This window comes from Chanodichthys erythropterus, chromosome 8, assembly GCF_024489055.1.
Source record: "Chanodichthys erythropterus isolate Z2021 chromosome 8, ASM2448905v1, whole genome shotgun sequence".
Lineage (NCBI taxonomy): Eukaryota > Metazoa > Chordata > Actinopteri > Cypriniformes > Xenocyprididae > Chanodichthys > Chanodichthys erythropterus.
In genome coordinates this window covers 8,946,150-8,968,035 of record NC_090228.1, presented here as the reverse complement: position 1 = coordinate 8,968,035, position 21,886 = coordinate 8,946,150, and the positions used below count along the sequence as shown (strand labels likewise).

Here is a 21,886-nt window from a genome sequence, read left to right as displayed (position 1 = left end):
GAAAGTGGTGATTATATTGCTGTCTACACTGTAAAAAAAACTGCTGTAAAAAATTGGCCAAATTTCAACAGTAACATGCTGTTTTCCATTAAAACAGAAATATACTATAGAAAACAATGAGATAGCCTACAGCAATATACCGTGAATTAACAGCGCTCAAAGTCAACACTCAGAGGCTGTGTTCCAAATTACACCCTGTAGCCTACCCTCATTCACTATTTGTTCACCGAAATCAGCAACAACAAGAATATTTGTTTTTGTAATGTTGCTGTTTTCTAAATTTACTTAATTTTAAGTAAATATGTTTTAAATCATAAGATGTGATTTTGTTTTATTCAGTGTTACTATCAGCAAACACTAACAGGTACATTAGTTTTAGTATTTTGACGTATTAACTGTCCATACATTGCACTTTAAAAATAATCTGTTGAGGCCCTTGTTGGTGAATAGAATATATTTTTTGGACTATATTTTTATTTGTATCTGTCAAAATAGTACAAGATTATCCTACAATATATGTGACATCAAATAAGGGTTAGCACAAAAGTAATCTAAATGTTATCCAAAAGTAGTCAGATTACTTTACCAAAAATGTGTAATCTAAGAGATTATATTATTACTGATTACTTTTGTCATATAATTTGTAATCAGTAATGGTGCATTCAAGTCCTCCTGGGAAGTTCGTATTTTTGAGGTGGGCCTTACAGACAGTAGTGCCTTCTCTAAAATAAGTACACAAAATAACAAAATGTAGAACAAAGAATGTGCATTGGAAAAAAAAAAATGTAGAACAAAGAATGTGCATTGGTTGTATGTTGCTTTTTAATATTTTTAATTAATTTATGAAGCCATTGTAAACTTTAGCATTACATATTATATTGTTATATTAGGATGATATCGTATTTTTTGCTGGGAATCAGCTTACTTCGTTGTAACTAGAAAAGCCAGACAATGTCACTGCTAAATACCTATAAGCATTGTGGTATAGGTAATAATAAATAAATAAACAAACGTAGGCTACATGTAACATAGTCTATGTGCATGTGTGCATTATCACCTCGGTGATGACATAATTCACCTTGACAAAAATCCCTTACGGCATCAACACAGCTATGTTCGTTATTCGTTCTAATTTTTCAGGGGAATATTCTTAAAACACTAATCAAAGTAATATCATACCTTCTGTTCTCTTCTTTTTAAAGAACGTCAAAAGACGCGCTTGGACCATTTTCGTGATCCTTTTGTAAGGGGGATCTTCTGTAGCCAGAGGCTCCCACACAGTGATAAACAAGTGTCTTCAAACACTAATCCACCACTGTGTGCATGTGCATTCCAACTGATGTTATGCATTTATTATTTCTGAATTGGCTTCTAATTGTCCAACTCTGAAATTGACATTTTTACTTGACAAATAAAATGTTATATTTGATTTACTCTGGATTCTTCTGAAATCATTATGACCGGTAGATTATTGGAGTCCATATTTCTGCAAATCTGCATCAGGATAGATTAAAACTAAAGGTTCAATGAAAGGAGCATGTGGGCACATCATGGGACGTTTTGATTTTTGTCTATCAACTGGCTTAGCAAGTTGCAGTACCGTGACTAAGAAAACTGTGTTTTTGTATGAACAAGCATGTGGCGGTTCGACTCAAATGCATTAGTAAACTCTGGACCCTCTGACTAAGATCAGAACTGGCGAGTTTGTGATCGTGAAAAGAACTCAACGGCCGAAGTGACTTTTCTAAGTGATATGGGTCCATAATGAAATAATAATTGAAAATATGAGATAACCAGAATAATCAAATATCTAAATTAATACATAACAAATGATTAATTTGTAATTGGAAACACAACCTAAGAGTCATAATCATTTGAAATTGGAGTCAGATTAAACGAGTGAAATTAAGTGAACTTCACAGAGGCGCTGAAAAGACATACACGCGTTAACCTTCTCCCAGGCCGTCGAATCCCTTTTTTTCGGCCAATGAGGGGTTCCTTACACTTTTGAACAAGCGTGAAAAATGACGAAAGATTTCTTGAATCAGAGCTCTGGCGTGACTCTGCGTAGCATGTTACAATACTGAGTTCTGATTGGTCAATCGCTGTTATTTGTTAATTATCATAAATAGAATTTTAAAATTTGATAGGTTTTGCATAATAGCTACATATCACTGTTAATCTAAAATGGATGGGGGGGTCCCCTAGACTGGGTAAACCCAGCCTAATCTGCCGGCGATTTGATTTCACCTGGCAACTCAGTCTGGAAACCCGTACATTCATTTCTACTGCTTCTGTTACACTTTTGCGGGAACCAATCACAGACTGGCTTATCCACCTTTTTCGCTATTGGCGGGTATAACACGATGACGTCTACCCGTCTCTCGCACGACCATCAATTCAATTCCTTTTAAACTCTCGACGATGCTGAATGACTTCTTTAGTTTAGCAAACAAATCACTTGAGTGGGTGTAAATACCACTCACTTTCATGTTGTTGTTTTTTTTTTGCACAACCTGCAAAAATCGCTCGATACATTTACATTTACATTTACATTTATTCATTTGGCAGACGCTTTTATCCAAAGCGACTTACAAGTGAGGAGTACAACAAGCGAGTCGCCATGACGAGGCAAATAGACAAGAAGTGCTCATAATATAAGTTATAGGCAGTGCTCAGATTATCCTAAGCTACAATAGAGAGGGATTAGAGGAAGTGAAAGGATAGGAATAAGAAGGTTTTTTTTTTTTTTTTTTTTTTAAGATGAGGTTAAGTGCTCACAAAAGAGATGGATTTTCAGCTGTCTTTTGAATATTGCCAGGGATTCCGCATTCCAGATGAAGGCAGGAAGATCATTCCACCAGCAAAGGACAGTGAATGAGAATGTTCTGGAAAGTGATTTCGTGCCTCTCTGTGATGGTACCACAAGCCTTCGCTCCTTTAATGAGCGCAGGCGATTGATACCATCGATACCATTGCTGCTTCTGCAAACCGCTGATCAATGCTACAAACCAATACAAACTAAGCCTGTCTGGAGTTTTCACGTCGCTCTGCAAAGTACGTCACCCGGATCGTTGATCTGATTGGTTGAAGGACTATCCAATTGCGTGAATAATGCTCGTTGATCACGCCTCTTGTGCAGTAGAAAAACATAGCAAACTCCCCAGACCAATGTTCAATTTTAAATTGAGCTTGGTCTTGGTCTGGTGATAGCCAGATAAGGGATCCCCCGCATCCCCTCTCAAACTGAGTCCTGGAAGTGTGCCTCCCATTTTGCCAGCTGTCCCTCTTTGTAATGCTATGAATTAAACTCTCATCCTTTCATCTCTCTCATTGTTACTGCTTAATGTTCAGATCATGTGAATGTGAGGTTGGCTGGTGGTCACAATCGCTGTGCTGGTAGAGTGGAGGTTCTTCATAGAGGTCAGTGGGGAACAGTGTGTGATGATGACTGGGATATGGCTGAAGCTGCAGTGGTGTGTAGAGAGCTGGACTGTGGAGAACCTGTAGATGTTCTGGATGATGCTCATTTTGGACCAGGATCAGGACCAATCTGGATGAGTTTTGTCAAGTGTACTGGATCAGAGTCTACACTGAAGAACTGTGGATCAGCAGGATGGGGCAAACATAAATGTGATCATAATAAAGATGCTGGAGTCATCTGCTCAGGTCAAGTATTTGACATGTTCAAATTAATATCTTTGTATGATTTTTTTGTGCTTCCCTATTGACTTCTAATTTTTAAAGAAGTTTTTTAAAGAAGAATTTTAAAATGTTGACTTCAATAATAAATAAATTTCACATTCATATTTTTGTTGTTCTTTTTTGTGTTTTTACATTATTCATTATAAGACTAAAAATAAAATGGCTTCTGTGTACAAATCTTTATCTTGAAGCCCCATAAATAACCATGCTTTTGTTGATCTGTGTTGTCTTATATGCAACAATGATAATATTTAAATTGTATACATACCTGTTCACACAAGTATTATTTTTAAATAAATAATTTGTTGATTTGTTTAATTTCTGTTCTGTTGCTTCTTTAGGAGTCAGGCTGGTTGGAGGTTCTCGCTGCTCTGGGAGGTTAGAGATACTTGATGATCAGACGTGGGTTTCAGTGTGTGCTGCTGCCTTTGACCAGCAGGATGCAGAGGTTGTGTGTAGAGAGCTGGACTGTGGGGCTCCTGTACAGGTGCTGGGAGAAGATGCTTTTGGAAAAGGAGACGCTCAGATGTGGACACAAGAGATTCAGTGCAGAGGAAATGAGTCTCAGATTAACCTCTGTCCAACATCACCATCACATAAAAACAACTGTTCTTATGAACACGTCATTGGTTTGCTGTGTACTGGTAACAGTTCAAAGCACAACAAATCACATTTAATTTCATTTCATTTCATTTTATAATAACATTTTAAATGTACACTAGCTTTTTTTTCTTACTTTCACAGACATTATAAATGTGAGGTTGGTTGGTGGTCACAGTCGCTGTTCTGGTAGAGTGGAGGTTCATCATAGAGGTCAGTGGGGAACAGTGTGTGGTGATGGCTGGGATTTGGCTGATGCTGCAGTGGTGTGTAGAGAGCTGGACTGTGGAGAACCTGTAGATGCTCTTGGTGATGCTCATTTTGGACAAGGATCAAAACCGATTTGGATGAAAAATGCAATGTGTACTGGCTATGAGTCTATGCTTAAGAAATGTAGACTCATACAATCAGTTGATATTAATATGTGTCTTGAAAAGAACGCTCAAGTTATTTGTTCAGGTAAGCTAAAGCTAAAAATCCTTTCTTAATGTAAAAAAAAAAAAAAAAAAAACTAATTGCACCAAAGCAGTCATACTTTAATTTTTCATGACCGTTTTCCACCTTCTTTTTGACCACATGAATTGTTCATTTCAGACTAATTATCAGAGACCTTGTTAAAAATAAACTTTAGAAGCTTGTTTCTAACTCTTCTAATTTAATGCTCTGGGGGTGCGGTGGGTGGGGGGTAGCTTACTTTCAAGGATTGGGAAAACGTTTTGCTGACATAATATGTTTTCCTAGTAAATATCTTTTATTTCAGAAGATAAAAGAAAATATGATTTCTCATTATATATTGATTTTATGATTGATTCATTATTGAGGTTCTGTAAATTTTGTTCTTTCCTGTGTTGTTCTTTCAGAAGTCAGACTGGTTGGAGGTTCTCGCTGCTCTGGGAGGTTAGAGATACTTGATAATCAGACGTGGGTTTCAGTGTGTGCTGCTGCCTTTGACCAGCAGGATGCAGAGGTTGTGTGTAGAGAGCTGGACTGTGGGGCTCCTGTACAGGTGCTGGGAGAAGATGCTTTTGGAAAAGGAGACGCTCAGATGTGGACACAAGAGATTCAGTGCAGAGGAAATGAGTCTCAGATTCACCTCTGTCCAACATCACCATCATATAAAACCTGTTCATATGAAAATGATGTTGGCTTGGTGTGTGCAGGTTTGAGCTTTTTTTTAATAAACTGAAATCAAATTTAATGTTCCCAAAATCTACACTAAATATTTGTTCATTTTATCATAGTTTTTTTTTTTATTTATTTTTTTTTTTTTTATATATATATATTTTTCCTAATTCTTTCCCTTTGTTCATATATCTTTTATCTCTCTTGATTCATTTTATAGACAGTATGAGAGTAAGGTTGGTTGGTGGTCACAGTCGCTGTTCTGGTAGAGTGGAGATTCTTCATAGAGGTCAGTGGGGAACAGTGTGTGATGATTTCTGGGATTTGGCTGATGCTGCAGTGGTGTGTAGAGAGCTGGACTGTGGAGAACCTGTAGATGCTCTGGGTGGTGCTCACTTTGGACAAGGATCAGGATTGATCTGGACAAATCGCAAGTTCTGTTCTGGATCAGAATCTACATTGAAGAACTGTGGAACAGTAGATTGGTGGTTTAAAGACTGTGATCATACTAAGGATGCAGGAGTCATCTGCTCAGGTAACCTGTTCTAAACCCAGCTCTGTTTTTACATAACTAATAAACCACCTGCTTCAAAGGGATAGTTCACAAAAAAATTAAAATTCAGGCATCATTTACTTAGTGTCTTATCAACGATATATGACGATATATATCTATATATCTATATCTATATCTATCTATCTATCTATCTATCTATCTATCTATCTATCTATCTATCTATCTATCTATATATCTATATATCTATATATATACAGTATATATCCCTGTAAAGCCCACTGTTGCAGAAATACATCACTTTCAACAATTTTTAAAAAAGGCTTGCAATATATATATATATATATATAATTTTTTTTATTACTATTTTTACTTTTATTATATTGAAAAGAGCACCAGGATATTCTGTAAAAATCCCCATTTATGTTTCATGAAAGAAAGTCAGATGAGTTTGGATTGACATGAGATTTGATTATTTTACTCCTTTAATAAGTGGTGTTTTGTGGTAATGACAAGAATTACACATTTAGATAACACACTGAATTCAAATGTTTGTTATCTCTTGCTACTTCAGGTGTCAGGCTTATCGGAAACTCCAGTTGCTCTGGGAGAATTGAAGTTCTTGATAATCAGACATGGATGTCAGTGTGTGACGCTGCCTTTGACCAGCAGGATGCAGAGGTTGTGTGTAGAGAGCTGGACTGTGGGGCTCCTGTACAGGTGCTGAGAGAAGATGCTTTTGGCAGAGGAGACGCTCAGATGTGGACACAAGAGATTCAGTGCAGAGGAAACGAGTCTCAGATTCAACTCTGCCCAACATCCTCACACAAAAACAGCTGTTCACATGATAATTACCAGGGGCTGTTCTGTGCTGGTGAGTTAAAATAATATGAGAGTAATATCACACCTTTTACTCATAGGGTGCATCTCCGTCAGATCCCTAGTTCAGTAGTCAGAACACTGACCAGGTCGCCAGCCATTTTAAAGGCTGTTTCAATCACAAAATCTTTTGAGTGCACTGGAATGTTTGCTCCCTAAAAATCCCACAATGCACTCTAAAAAACAGATGCTAATCTTAGACGTTCCCTTAATGGAAATTTTGAAGTGCAAAACAAATAGCAAGAACCAACACAGTATCAACACAATATCTTCATGATATGCGATAGAAGATTTGAAAAGACAAATCGTTATTTAATATGTCAGTATAAACATCAGTAGTTAGAAAGTGAACAGTCTAGTTAATATTTATCAATGAAAGTGTCTAAAATGTTGCAGAGATATATAACAACAAAGTATATTTCATAACATATATTAAACAGCATAAAAAATGTCAAAAAAGATATTGGTCCTGTGTGTTGTTGATAAATACCAGTGGTGAAGTTTTACGACACAAGCACCAAGTCATGTCAGCAGAAAATGAGTAATCAGTGTCCGAATGTGTCGTGAGCCAGTGAGCTTTACAAGTGTTCGATTTTTTGTGTACACAATATACTGATATAAAAACTAGTGTGCTTATGGAGATGCACCCATAATCTCTATCTGTATTTTTCTGTCACTTAGATAAAAAGAATGTGAGGTTGGTTGGTGGTCACAGTCGCTGTGCTGGTAGAGTGGAGGTTCTTCATAGAGGTCAGTGGGGAACAGTGTGTCATTATTCCTGGGATATGACTGAAGCTGCAGTGGTGTGTAGAGAGCTGGACTGTGGAGAACCTGTAGATGCTCTGGGTGGTGCTCATTTTGGGCAAGGATCAGGACCAATCTGGATGGTTGGTGTGTTTTGTACCGGATCAGAATCAGCATTGAAGAACTGTGGGTCAGCAGGATGGGGTAAACATTCATGTACTCACATTTATGATGCCGGTGTCATCTGTTCAGGTGAGTAATTTAACTGGTTGCCCATGAATTTGTTGTGACATAAAGAATATTTTGTTTGGAAAACTGTAAATGTTTGTATGGTTATTTTATCATTCATGTCATTCATTCATGTAATATGAACAGGTCATAAAGCTTCCAGACTCTTTAATGGATCTCACCTCTGCTCTGGGAGGTTAGAGATACTTGATGATCAGACGTGGGTTTCAGTGTGTGCTGCTGCCTTTGACCAGCAGGATGCAGAGGTTGTGTGTAGAGAGCTGGACTGTGGGGCTCCTGTACAGGTGCTGGGAGAAGATGCTTTTGGAAAAGGAGACGCTCAGATGTGGACACAAGAGATTCAGTGCAGAGGAAATGAGTCTCAGATTTCATTTTGCTCAATATCATCATCACACAAACACAGCTGCACCAGTGACAATAATGTGATCTGTTCAGGTAAATCATAAATATTCAGTGTCTCTTCATTTATATTTATACAGTATATCTGCTCTGTCAACTGCATTATATTTTATTTTAAGACTCTGTTCTTTATTCAGGTTACACAGAGGCCAAACTAAAGAATGGTTCAGACTCTTGTTCTGGAAGAGTGGAGCTTCGGTTCATCAGTAAATGGGGCACAGTGTGTGATGCATGCTGGGATATGAGAGCTGCCAGTGTCCTCTGTAGACAGTTGAATTGTGGGATTGCTGTGTCTGTTGTGGGATCGGACTGGTTTGGAGAGGGAAGTGGTGAAATCTGGGCTGATGTGTTTGATTGTGACGGGAATGAAACAAAACTCTCAGAATGTTCCATCTCTTCATGGAGTCGAGCTGAATGTTCTCATAGACGAGATGTTGGAGTCATCTGCTCTGGTAAACTTGTTTGACACTGAGAGCATTATGCTACTGGAAAACTCTCTTTATAATATAAACACTTTCTCACTATGTTCCAACACAATTCTTATTTTAGTAAAACATAAGATCTTCTCCTCAGGTTCCTCTCTGGCTGTTCATGATGGTCTGGTGCGGTTGTCTGGAGAGAGACAGTGTGAGGGGGAGGTGGAAGTTTCCATCCATCAGGTCTGGAGGAGAGTTCTGCTGGACTCCTGGAGTCTCACTGAATCCTCTGTGGTCTGCAGACAGCTGGGCTGTGGCTCTGTGCTGAACTTCTCCGGCTCCTCTTCATCCAGTCCTGAACACATTCATGAGTGTGTGACGGGCTTCCAGTGCTCTGGGAGTGAAGCTCATCTGGGGAACTGCAGCTCTCCACAAACTGTCAACTGCAGCTCCACACAACAGCTGTCAATCACCTGCCTTGGTGAGAAGAGCAACATCTGGGCAGATTCTTCAGTTGTTAGTGATCACTAATGTGTTTCTCTTTCTCTGAATATCAGATCACGGGTCCATCAGGCTGGTGGGTTCTGGGGGAGACTGTGCAGGGAGGCTGGAGGTTTTTCACAGCGGCTCATGGGGGACAGTGTGTGATGACTCCTGGGATATTAAAGATGCCCATGTGGTGTGCAGACAGCTGCAGTGTGGAGTGGCCCTCAGTAACCAGCAGGTACCAGCCTGGTTTGGTCCTGGTTCTGGACCCATATGGCTGGATGAGGTGGAGTGTGAGGGGAATGAGACGTCCCTGTGGAGCTGCTCTTCTCCAGGCTGGGGAAAACATGACTGTCAACACAAGGAGGATGTAGGAGTCGTGTGCTCAGGTTAATACTACTCAGTTGTGAAAAACTGTTATTCAGAAACATTTAAAAACTACATTTTATCTTTTTATCATATTTTTAATTTAATATTTTTTGGTTATTTCAGTCATTCATATATATGTAACATGGTTGAAATGAATGGGGTTGGATGAGAGCTGATATAGTGTTCATGTTTCCATCTAGAGTTTAAAGAGATCAGGTTAACTGAGGGCTGTGAAGGGAATGTAGAGGTTTTCTACAATGGATCCTGGGGTAATGTTTGCTGGAACCAGATGGACAGAGACACAGTGAGTCTGATCTGTCAGGAGCTGAACTGTGGAAGATCTGGAGTTTTTTCCAGTTCTATACCAAGAGTGGAATCAGCTCCTAACTGGCTGGATGAAGTGAAATGTCGACCACATGATTCAAATGTGTGGCAGTGTCCATCTTCACCCTGGGGACAGAATGACTGTGGTGAAGATGAAGTGGCTAAAATCTTCTGTTTGGGTAAGACTGATGGATTTTCTATGTCTAAAAATATAACAGTAGTAATCTTCCTTTAGCTAACATTACATTATATGATCTTGCTTTTATTCATGCAAATGCTTTTAAACCATTCAAGCGTGACAAAAGAGAACTAAATGTCTATGAATCTTCTGTCTGTATGACACACACACGACTCACGCACAGAAAGCCACATCAGACAGTATGCCGGCAGTCACTTGAATGGACAACAAACACACAAATTTATGCCAAAATGCCTAACAAACCTATTGGTGTCTGTCATTAATGTTAATGTTAATCAAAGAACAAAAGAAAAAGATAAAATCACTCACTGCTCTTGACTGAATAACTTTTATAGTTTTAATAAGGGTTAATCTATATTTAATTTATAATTTATGCAGTGAAAAATGTGAAGTGTTTTTGATAACTTTATTCAGTTTCTGTATATTCCCTACCTGTTAGATCAAATGTTTAAAATATACTGTCTTTATGTTGTTTCTACATTAATTTTGAGATGAAATGTGAAATTAATAATACTGTATATAACAATATATATTAAAACTGTTGTTTAATCATGATTAATTACAAAAAATAAAACTTTTTTTTTTTTAAATCTGTTTGACAGCACTAAATATAATATTGAACTTGTGATTACAGAACAGGAGAGTCATGAGTCTCCTAGAAGCTCTTTGTCATGCTCCACATCTCCACATCAGAGACAGTGTTCAGGTAAATTAATTTGATCAAAAATACTCCCCCTCCATTGAACCGATTGGTACCGTCCAACCAATGCGCGTCGCACTTTCACCAAAACAACGCGAGTGGCGCTCTACTGTTTGAATGAGAGAGAGTACAGGTAGCTCAAAAAATGAAGAGAACCGCTGCCCAGCCGACTATATTAAACTGCTGGTCAAAGAGAGACGTGAAAAAGAATAAAGCATGTCCTGAGAAGGAGGTATGAGGTACACTCCACATATATTTTAGCTAGCTAATCCATTACAATTCAGCCATAACTAACAGTGTAACTGCAACCAGTTACCAAAACAGCCGTCTGTTTTGTTAGTTCATGTTTTAATAGTGTCTGTATTTATGACAAAAGTATTCACATCGGTGTTTGTTTTCTTCCTAAATTAATCTGACTTTTGAATGAATTGGCTGAATGAACGATTTAAGTGACTGACTCAATAAAAAAAGCGAATCGCTGCCGCCTACTGGCGGTTTCAATATTTAACATAATTTCTTTCTTTTTAGAATCACAGATATGTTAGAATTTGATGAATGATTATACATAAATTTCATAAAGTTATGATAGATGTTCTGACAGAACTCTGTTGGCCAATAATAATGTGTCTATTTGACTGTGATTTAGATCATGTTCCTCTCAGACTGAGTGGAGGGGAGGGCCGGTGCTTTGGGAGGCTGGAGGTGTATCATAACTCTGAGTGGGGCTCAGTCTGTGATGATCTGTGGGACATCAGCGATGCTCAGGTGGTCTGCAGACAGCTGGGTTGTGGAGCAGCACTGAGGGCTGATGGGAATTCAGTCTTTGGTGCTGGTAAAGGTGTTGTGTGGCTGAACAGAGTCGAGTGCAGAGGGAATGAGATTCACCTGTGGGACTGTCCTCTCTCCCTGAAGAACCACACTGACTGCTCCAACAAAGATCACGCTGGACTCACCTGTGCAGGTCACAGAAAAACATTAAGGAATATTAAATCAATCATTTACTTTGATTTGATTTTGAAAGTGTTTGTCTGTTTTGACAGATTTGCCAGATTTGTCAGTGTCCACTACTCCTGCCACAACATCATCATCTTCTCCTCCAGTTTCTCAGACAGTGAGCTCAACATCAGTCTCTCATTCACAAACTCCTCCGTCTCTCTCTGTGCTTGTGATTGTACTGGGAGTTGTGCTCTTCCTGCTCTTAGTGCCACTGCTTATACTGATTCAGCAGAACAGAGTGATGAGGAGAGGTAGGAGAGATCCAGAGACTGTCATATTGTGTCTTATTCAGTGTGTGATCAGTCATGTGTTGTGAACTGACAGCAGGTTTGTCTCTCTACACTCACAGCTCTCTCTAAGAGGAGACACAGGAGCACGACTGAGGCCGTTTATGAGGAGATTCATCACAGACCTACTAACAGACACAGTGTCTTCTCTCAGAGGGGTGAGTAAGTGTCCCATTTGTGGGACTTTGTTTGAGTCACTTGTAATGATATAGGGTTAGTACTAAATGATCCAAATGATACAGAGATTTTGGCGGATTTGTAATTGTGAACATGTCTGATGATTTTACTCTAATAACAGGAAGTGTCCTTTCTACCGAACAGCATTCTGGGTATGAAGATGCTGATGAGCTTCTTTCAGGTTAGACGACAAAAATAGAATTATGTTACCTACTACATACAGAAAATTCACTTAAGTTATCTTAGAAGAGTATAAATTATATAAATCATTCAGCACATAATAAGAATTAATAATAATAATAACAGTAACAATAATAATCATGTATGTATTTTCTTTTTCAAAGCAAAACCTGCAGTAGGAATGAAGACTGACTACTATAACGATGTCACCACCACTGAAGGGCCAACAGGTCAGTGTTAACTGATCAGAGAAATTCACTTAATATAATTGCCTATTTGGCCTGTGAATTAGTTTCTGTTTAATAATTTAGAAGAGCAGAAAGCCACACAAGACAATTATGATGATATAATCAATCCAAAACGGAGACAACATGCTACAGGTTTTATATATATATATATATATATATATATATATATATATATATATATATATATATATATATATATATATATATATATATATATATATATATATAAATAATATATTAATGGATACATTTAATTTTTCATAATTTTATTGTAGATGACTTAGCAGAAAACTATGATGATGTTGTCATCGTACAGCAGTTCTCCAATGATAAAAAAGGTGTGGGTTTCAAATGATATTTTTTTCTTATTTTTCATTATATTATAGTAACATATACATTTTGAAGGCTTTTTTCATGTAATTAATACTAGACGCATTTCTATCAGAGGATGTTCAGGAGGAGTATGATGATGTGAAGAACATCATGGAATGAGTGACATGTTTGGTATGTTATTGACATCTTTTTACAGAATAATTTTGCTTTAGCCTTTTATAATAGCTTTATATTAACAATTTATCTTGTTCTATCAACTTCTGTTGTCACAATGGCTAATTTAAATGGACTGAAAACATTGTGTTCATTATAATGCTTTTTAAAGAATGTTGATATATGAATTTGCTCTTGTTTTTTGATAACAGACTATGATTATGTGGAGGAAGATCCAGGAAAACATGGAAGGGTTGTATAACTCAAACCACACCCACCACCTCAAATCAAAGTTTTTAAGTGGTGTGCAGAGTTTGTGTTTAAGATCCTATACACTGTTTTTTTTTTTTTTTTTTTTTTTTTTTTGCTTTTTTTTCCTGATGTTTTTGCAGGTCATGCATCTTCTTCTTCTTCTTTTTTGTTTGGTAGTTCATAAGAAAAAAAGTTCTTTAGCTTTAAGCCGCCACAACCACAGTCTTTAACATGTCATAGCACCATAGATTTGCTTAATTGCTGTTTTGAATTGATGTCCATGTTTTCTATTAAATAGTTAAATGTAGACTGTGCAAGGATTTTTTTGTTTGTTTGTTTTTGTTTTTTGGGAAGGCTGAAACATTTTATTTCAACACACTGTGCTTTTTGTACAAAAAGAAAAAGTTTCTGAGAAACGCCTCCGCGGGAACCAGTGCCAGAAACACACATCCAATCTCTGCAATGGCATATTGACTGGCGACAGCCTGTGATGTCATAACCATGCAACCCGGAAGTATATAATGGGCGCCAAGATAACATCATCCGCTTATCGTCTGAAGGGACTGTGTGCAGGAAGGCCCAGAGGCATGGCTAAGAGACGAAGCGTCTCGTTCCCTGTTCTCAGGGAACCATTGTTACATGCGTAACCTGAGACGTTCCCTTTTGAACAGGGAACGAGACGCTGCGTCAGAACTCTAGGGGAACGATATACTCATGCCGTCATGCTGAGGGTAGTGCATGCCAATGTATGGCAGTGACATCTGTCAGAGTCAGGTAAATTCAAATGAAACGCCAGACCCACTCGGCCTACAGATTAGAACTGGGCTGTCAGTGACAGTGCTCCCAGCAGTCAAAGCCTCAGCTATAAGCCTCAAAGCGGCCTCCATATTCTTCATATGAAGGGCTGCCAAGGCCACACAAAGGCCTGGAACCAGCTACTTCCACAGAAGGGGTACCTTTTAGGGAGCATGGCTAGGGGACCCGAAGGCACCCCAGCCAGTCACTTCTCAGGGAAACAAAGTCAACCCCGAATGCCACCAAGGAGGCTGACCTGGCTTCTAGCTGTACTAGTAACCTAGTCTTTCAACAACCTATCTATTTCCTCAGAAACAGTCTCTAGTCACAGAAGTCTCATGAAGAGACATCCAGAAAGAGGGAGTGCAGAAAGGGCAGTAGACAAACACCTCTATGGCAAAATTTATTGGCTGAATGTAGTCATTGCTAATGCACTATGCACCTACTTATTGGAGGCTGGCTCTCAGGGAGGCCTGTTGAGGCCAGCTACCTGATAGCTAGCTGTCTAGGGCCTACAACACTAGGGCTCGCCCACAGGGGGGCCTGCTAATACTCAGGGAGGCCTGCTGAGGCCAGCTACCTGATAGCAAGACTAGCTAGCTGTCTAGGGCCTGCAGCACTTGGGCTCACTCATAGGGAGGCCTGCTAATTCTCAGAGAGGCCTGCAAAAGCCAACAAATGAAAACAACCATTCCAACCGCGCTGCTGGTTACTAGCCCTCAGAGAAGCCTGCTGAGGCCTACTATCTAAAGCAAGTCTACGTGCACCTTCCAGAAAACCCATTACTGCTGGGGACTAGCCTCCAAGGCAGCCCACTAGGGCCAGCTGCATCCACACTGCTGGGGCTCGCCTTGAGAGTCCTGCTAAGGCCATACAACTGATAGCAAGCCAGTGCTAGCTGCCAAGTACCCAAATACTGGGGATTCGCCCACAGGGAGGCCTGCTAAGGCCAACTACCCGAGCAAATCTTCTGACTACCAAGTTCCAGCAAGATAGGGCTAAAAAAGTACCCACAATATTGGGGACTCACTCACAAAGAGGCCTGCTAGGGCCTACTTATCAAATAGCAAGTCATTGCTAGCTGCTAAGAGCCCCACAAATATTGGGGGTTCGCCCACAGGTAGGCCCACCAAGGCCTGCTACCTGACAGCAAACCTCTGCTAGCTGTCACATACCCAAAGTGCTGGGGACTCGCTCACAGGGAAACCTGATAAGCCCAGCTACCCAGAGCGTGTGTTGTTTCTACAGCATCCACACTGATGAGGTTCACCACAGAGAGGCCTGCTAAGGCCTAATATCTGATAAAAACATATTAGCTATCAGGAACCCATTTACTGGGGGCTGCTCGCAGAGAGGCCTGCTAAGGCCAGCTACCTGACAGTGCATGTGCTGGCCGCTAAGAGGGGACTCACACTGAAGGGAGGCCTTTTAAATCCAACTACCTTAAAGCGAGTCTAGTAGCAAACACACCTAACTCTGGGACCTATCACATCGCCAACAAGCAGTGTACTCAGTAAAATCACCTTTTACCCTTTAAGAAAGGGGAGTACAAACATACACCAACATGCCCTGGAGGAGGCCTAACCTAAACTACTCCAGACGAACACGTTCATCAGCTCGTGGCAATGCTCGGGCTACAAGGGAGCATACTAAATGACCAGCTTGAAGTGAAGCTCAAAATACTGCTCGACCTGAGCCACAATGGTGAAGGGCAGATAAAAAACAGAGCTATAAGCGGAGCTCTCTGATAACACCTTTTATTAACAAGGAAGTACAATCCACATGACACTGAGAATGCAACAGGGTGAAGGCCTACCATAGATACAATATCTGTGCTCAGCCCTAGGGGAATGGGGCCTTTTATGGAAAAAGCCACCCACAATCAACCCAACGCTTGAACGTCCGTTCGTCGGGCTTAGGAGAGTCTAGCTTGGGACATTGGGACATCACTTTGAACAAAAATCCTTTGCTAGATTAGATTAGACATTGACATTGAAAAACATTGAAAACTACATGAAACTGACTAAGCTTGATGCATTTATCCAAGCTGATGTGGACATTCACTCTTTTGCATGTGATTCTCCTCAGAATTTGCATCTGAATAGAGCTTGCGCTCCATGGGCGCAACCCCATTAGTGGATAATGAGCTGACTCGCTGACATCTCTCTCTTTTCAAACAGATTACATAAACAGAGAATATTTGTTTTTGATTTGACTTACATGATTTAAAAACTGACATTTCAATGTTTCTTTAGACATATCTCTCATTTTTGTGTGATAAGTATTCACTAAGTTGCAGCTCATTTTCTGAGGAGAGAGATGACAGTTTGCGCATCATGTTAGCTTTATTTTGCAAAAAGCACAACATTTAGTTTTGAGTGTACACAAATAAAAGAAGACAATCTATAATTTTAATTGATATATTACTTCTGTCTCTATGACAAAAAAAATTTAAGTTGATTTTGCTGCTGTGAAAAAAATCCAGCAAAACACGCCGGCACGTTTCATAACCTTTGAGTGTTAATATGTTTATAAATGCGGTGACAAATAATTTTAAAAGGATTTACCTCAATGGAAGAGCATGGCTGGATTGATTTCCATTTCGAGGATCAACTTGATCAAGCTGAGGATTGTGAATGGTAAGGTTTTTTTTGTTTTGTTTTTTATATAGACTTCTGTCTGTCAATATTAAGCCACAAAAAGTCTGTTTAAATATGAATCCTGCATGTTCGGTGTCTCTGTGTGAATGATTATTGGCTTTTCCCAAAAAAATATTGTTATGCTGAGATGAGTGATATCGACTGAAATATGTAATAAATACTGAAATTTTAGAAGAGCAGTAAGTCACACCTGAGAATTATGATGATATAATCACTGTTGCACTGAGACCTCATGATACAGGTTTATTTCTTATAATCATTTCTACAGGTTTAACAATATAGATATATATGAATTTTAATTATACATATGCACTGTATAAAAATCCCAAATCTTGTACATTTTAATGGATGCATTTAATTTTTCATTATTTTGTCTATTTTGACTTGCCAGAAAACTATAATGTCATCATTGTACAACAATTCTCCAATGATAAAGCAGGTGTGGGTTTAAAATTCCTCTCTCAAATTTTTGTTTGTTTGTCTTCAAATTATAGTGGCATATAAACTCATAATTAATAATAGAAACATTTATATTAGATGTCGGGGAGTGTATGAGTGATGTGTTTGGTATGTTTAGCATTTAAAATCAGACTGATTATGTGCATGGACATTATGTTATTGTTATCATTATATCGTTATTGTGCTTGCTATATCAACATGCTTATCTTCGCTGAATGAGAGTTATGATTTTTGTGGGCCACCTGAAACCACTTTTGTGGAATTAGGTCAATTTCACATTAGTCAAAGCAATGATTTCACACACATGTGAGGTTATTATATTATTTCACAACAAAGGTTTCACAAAATTAATTTTGAGATGTTTTCCACCCCTCTGTGTAATTAGGGCTAATGTGGGCACTGTGCTCTTGCAAATGTTTACTAACTTCATTTTTTAAATGTCATTTTACTATAGCATTCATTTTACAGAGTTGAATATTACGTGTTAATGTCATGCTAACATATGTATACACTAATAGACAGTGTTTAGGACATTTACAGTTAGTTATCAGTGCTTTTATCTCGTCTCTGCAGGTGTTGGGCTTTGATGCTGTAAATAAACTGGAGAGTTTCCTGTCTCCTGTAAGTGTCGTGTGTGTGTGTGTAGAGGAGGAGTTCATCAGCGCTGACAGTTAGATATATATGGAGAAAGTCATAAAGACCTCATATGATTTGTCACTGAAGTTGTTTGATGGTTTCCTCTGTTGTCTAATAAGGTAACAGCAAGTGTGATTGGAGGGTGTTGGACCTCTTTCTCTCTCATTAAGGGGTGTGAGAGGATGCCTGTACTTCTGTATCATCAGTGCGGAGAAGCTTGAACTGGATGTTGAGTTAATCAAGCAGAGAGAGATGGAGAGATGCCTGACACTTATCTTACTGTCTTTAGCTGTAAAACTCATCACAGCTGGTAAGTACACATGAACTTAAAGAGATTGTTAATTCCAGAAATTTTCTCAGATTATTTTATTCTTTAAATACTGAAAATTAAGCTTGACTGCAATGTGATGTCTCAAACAACAATATAATAATAAAAATACTGCATAGCAAGGATTTGTTTTATTATTATTACAGAAACCCTACGAGGCTTGCATTATTGTTTTTCCTGTCTTGTTTTCATTAGATCTCATGCTCAGTTTTCACATGGCAAAAAAAAAAAAAAGTATGTAATTTTGAACACATTTTCTCTAGTCAGCTGCAAACTATTTAACTGCAAACATCATCACAAAAGACAGATGAGCCAAAATGTTATGACCACCTGCCTAATATGCTTTTGGTCCTTTACGTGCTGCCAAAACAGCACCGACCCGCTGAGGCATAGTCTCAATAAGACCCCTGAATCTGTGCTGTGGTATCTGGCACCAAGGCGTTAGCAGCAGATCCTTTAAGTCCTGTTGCGAGGTAAAGCATCCGTGGATAGAACTTGTTGGTCCAGCACATCCCATATATTCTCAGTTAGACCGAGATCTGGGAGTTTGGAGGCCAGGGCAACACCTTGAATTCTTTATCATGTTCTTCAAACCATTCCTGAATAATGTGTGCAGTGTGACAGGGTGTATTATTTTGCTGAATGAGGCCACTGCTGCCAGAGAACACCATTGTCATGAAGGGGTGTACCTGGTCTGCAACAATGTTTAGGTTGGTAGCACGTGTCAAATTTACATCCACATGAATGCAGAACTTTGTCCAGAGCATCACACTCCCTCCACCAGCCTGTCATCATCCCATAGTGCATCCTGGCATCACTTTCCCAGGTAAATGGCGCACATGTACATGGCCATCCTCATGATGCAAAAGACTGTTCCAAGGTCCGGTTCTGATGCTCGCGTATCCATTGTAGATGCTTTCAATGGTGGACAGGGGTCATCATAAGCACTCTGTTTGGTCTGCGTCTTTGCAGCCCCATTCATTGCCGTTTCAGAGATACTCTGATCCAGTCACTTTGCCATAACTTGTCAAAGTCGCTCAGATCTTTATTACCTTTATTTCTCCTGAATCCAACACATTGTTTGCGAGAACTGATAGTTTGATTACCATTTAATCTACTTAGACCTTAATATATATCTTGTCAGATGATCAACAATATTTGATTCACCTGTGACTAGTCATAATGTTTGAGCTCATCAGTATATAACCATACGGATATCTTAGTCCATCACATTGACTAAAAAAAGAATAATGCATGGCACCTATCAATCAATTTCTTTATATAATACCATTGAAATAGCTAAAGCTCCTTCTCCATCTTTCTTTTGCTTTTTCTCAATGTTTAGTTCATGTGAATGTGAGGTTGGCTAATGGTACCAGTCGCTGTGCTGGTAGAGTGGAGGTTCATCATAGAGGTCAGTGGGGAACAGTATGTGATGATTTCTGGGATCTTAAAGATGCTGCAGTGGTGTGTAGAGAGCTGGACTGTGGAGAACCTGTAGATGCTCTGTATGATGCTCATTTTGGACAAGGATCAGGACCGGTCTGGATGAGTTATGTCATGTGTACTGGATCAGAATCTACACTGAAGAACTGTGGGGGATTGGGATGGGATAAGCGCAACTGTGATCATTCTAAAGATGCTGGAGTTATCTGCTCAGGTAAAGTATTTTACATATTCTAAGTCATACAGTATTTATGTAAGACATTTGTGCTTTCTTATTTGTTTCATTCAAAGACTAAAATAAAATTGAGTTGACAAATCATGATCTTGAGGATTTATAAGTGAATATATATATATATATATATATATATATATATATATATATATATATATATATATATATATATATATATATATATAAAAATATAAATATGCCATGTTTTTGTTGACTGTGTCTTATGTAGAAGTCAGGCTGGTTGGAGGTTCTCGCTGCTCTGGGAGGTTAGAGATACTTGATAATCAGACGTGGGTTTCAGTGTGTGCTGCTGCCTTTGACCAGCAGGATGCAGAGGTTGTGTGTAGAGAGCTGGACTGTGGGGCTCCTGTACAGGTGCTGGGAGAAGATGCTTTTGGAAAAGGAGACGCTCAGATGTGGACACAAGAGATTCAGTGCAGAGGAAATGAGTCTCAGATTCACCTCTGTCCAACATCACCATCACTTGAAAACACCTGTTCTCATGACAGTTATGTTGGACTGGTGTGTGCAGGTTTGTCTTTTTCTTTTTCTTTTTTTTAAATAAACAAAACTAATTTAACGTCCCATAAATATAAACTAAATAAGTAATTACTTTGTCACCATAGTGTTCTCTTTGTGTGGTACTTTTGTCCCTTATTCCCTTATTTTCTTTTTTTTTTTTTTTTGCTCATCTCTCCCTATTTGTTATATAGACATTATGAGAGTGAGGTTGGTTGGTGGTCACAGTCGATGTGCTGGTAGAGTGGAGGTTCATCATAGAGGTCAGTGGGGAACAGTGTGTGGTGATGACTGGGATATGCCTGATGCTGCAGTGGTGTGTAGAGAGCTGGACTGTGGAGAACCTGTAGATGCTCTGGGTGATGCTCACTTTGGACCAGGATCAGGACCAATCTGGACAAATCGCAGTTTATGTACTGGATCAGAGTCTACATTGAAGAACTGTGGATCAGTAGATTGGGGTTTTTATGACTGTGATCATACAAAAGATGCAGGAGTCATCTGCTCAGGTAAACTGCTCAATTTTTTTTTTTTTTTTACATCACTGATGATCCAGCTGCCTCAAAGGGAAAGTTCATCCAAAAATGAAAATTCAGTCATCATTTAATTACCACCTTGTCTTTCTAAACCTGTATGACATTGTTCTGTGTGTAACCGAGGCCAGCTAGTAAGATCTGTGTGAGGAAACCTCACTCCTCTTGCCTCAAGAGGCGCACTAGCGACTGACACTTGAAGCTGCAGTTTTTAGCCTCTTTGTTAGCTCGCCCGCCTCCCACACCGGAGACCCGGGTTCGAGGCCCGCACAGAGTAGGACCCGAGGGGTTACATTTGGAGCATAATAGATAACTTTTTACTTATTTTTATTATACTGAAAAGAGTGTCAGGATATTCTTTCAAAATTCCCCTTTTATATTCCATGAGAGAAAGAAAGTCATACGAGTTTGGATTGACATGAAAGTGATGAATTTAATTAATTTACCTTGATTCCATTTCACATGAAAAAGTGTTGCTTCGTGGAAGACCAATAATGACAAGAATAACACAGTTTGATGACAAACAAATATTATAAAACAGTGCTATACTTAATGTTTCTTATCTGTTGCTACTTCAGGCCTCAGGCTGATTGGAAACTCCAGATGCTCTGGGAGGTTAGAGATACTTTATAATCAGTCATGGGTTTCAGTGTGTGCTGCTGCCTTTGACCAGAAGGATGCAGAGGTTGTGTGTAGAGAGCTGGACTGTGGGGCTCCTGTACAAGTGCTGGGAGAAGATGCTTTTGGAAAAGGAGACGCTCAGATGTGGACACAAGAGATTCAGTGCAGAGGAAATGAGTCTCAGATTCACCTCTGTCCAACATCACCATCACACAAACAAAACTGTTCATATGAAAATGACCAGGGGCTGCAGTGTGCTGGTAAGAGTTAAAATAATATAAGAATAATATATTTTAGGTATGTTAATGTTTACTCATAAATTCTCTCT

The 21,886-nt window shown here is 39.0% G+C and overlaps 1 pseudogene; it reads left to right on the top strand.

The window, feature by feature from the left end:
• Positions 1-21,886, top strand: part of LOC137024482 (uncharacterized) — a 108,288-nt pseudogene that overhangs the window by 21,862 nt on the left and 64,540 nt on the right.